Here is a 1,994-nt window from a genome sequence, read left to right on the forward strand (position 1 = left end):
TTAAAGAGATTTCGTCCTCGAAATCTACCCTCCTTAAAGAGAAGAGGGCACAAACACATACCTTCCCTAGAAACACTTCACAAAAACGTAAGACAAGGGACTTGATATCCTTATTACTTTTGACACTGGCGTCAACAGGCAATCACACCCTGCTGTCAGAAAATCCAGTGATCACCACCCTATGAGGATACCCCTCACTCATAACATTGCTCACCAAACTTGCTGAATTCTATACTTGACTTAGAATCACACTGGTCCTCTCTAAACTGCTATACAAGGCTCGAAAGAAGAATGGTCGTAAGACCCTCAAACATAACAACGTCCTATCTCAAGTTGCCCCTTTAAAGGATAACCCAAACCCCAACAAGGATCAGACTCAAACTCAAATCAATACATCTCTGTCCAACCAACACTCGTCCTCTAACATACGGCTATACAATTACATGATCATACGACGACTACCAATCACACCAACCGGTAATTATCATACGGATCAACCTCAAGATAAGTAAATGATGAATCTCCCAACAACCACACAATCATGAGTTACCAAAATAATAAAATGTACTACCCTGTATTCTGAACACAAATCCTCAAAATGAGATTCTCAAAAATCAATGATTGTACCACTAACCTGTTATCAAACACCCAATACCACCAAACACCTTTCGTCACTCAAAATAAATCATATAAGTCCATATTGTCAAACCAACACAGCGTACGGTACCATACTTTCACTATCACCAATAAGTGAGAACGATCATTGACCTTTGACTCGATATCGTGTCAAAGAAGGATTGATTCAGGAGAAATGGTTGGCCAGGCCATTCTCATCCTCAATTCGATCTTGACGCAGGCATCGTTCCTGTCCTCAGGTCTAAACCTCGAACACAACCCTACACAATCCACAAAACCACTACAAGATCCATTCCCTAATCGATCCACCACTCTACATATCCTCAATAATCACGTAGTCACAAAACAATATGTTAAAAAATAATACGATAATCATTCCTCGATCACACAACCATAACAAGTTAAAAGTAACACAACACCAAACGTCACAATCATCGATCAGCACTAAAAAAAAAAAATCTCTAATTTCCTCATAACACCAATATCAAGTAAATGACTTATCATTACTCGATTCAAGTCTTACTACGTTAAAACGCACCCTACAACCGTCTCATGCCCAAAACCTCAAAACCAAAGTTAATCTCATTATTCTTCAATGGAATCCCACATTCACTTCCTTAATCACATAATTCTAAGTTAACATCGATACTTATCCTTGAAGCACTGCTCAAATCAAACACCCATCACCTCATCCGAGTATATAACGCACATCAGATCACCCAATCATCCTCAATCTATCGTTCACGACAAAATCCCTAGCTATCACCACTAGAATCAGACACTGAAATAAAATCCCTATTCGGTCACCCGTGCCTCACGTTCCACCAACCAAAACCACACTCAGAACGAGCACTACATAAACCAAAGACTCCACCTCCCTTCATGGGAGTGAGTCAACCTCTTCAATCAAAGTTCCTACCGTTGAACCCAAACAACATAATAAACCACACATAGGTCCGTCCACCCATGGACGCGCACAACTCCTAATTGGAGAACAAGACTCACCACAACTAATGTCCTTGTCAGGACCAAAACAAACGGAAAGGGTAACAAGCCCGCACTCACAAGAGACTGACAACTCACACCTGAAGACACCCGACAATCTGTCACACACTACTCATCAATCGTCCAACCATGGACACCCAATACCATGTGAGATGAAGTAAACTCCTTATACACAAGGAGAAGGACTAACTAGGAAGCACATATGGAACCACGAACACCAATCTAAGCGACCTCTCCCATTACCGGACTGTCCTGCACATTCAACACAAAAACTTCGCACATAATTCGCTGCAACACTATGCTAACCAAATCAAATCAAATGACAACACCAACGCCCTTAACATACAGACACT

The sequence above is a fragment of the Cornus florida genome, unplaced genomic scaffold (genome assembly GCF_030987335.1).
Source record: "Cornus florida cultivar Cherokee Brave unplaced genomic scaffold, ASM3098733v1 CherokeeBrave_3.0.0_Hap2_Chr09, whole genome shotgun sequence".
Taxonomy (NCBI): Eukaryota; Viridiplantae; Streptophyta; class Magnoliopsida; order Cornales; family Cornaceae; genus Cornus; species Cornus florida.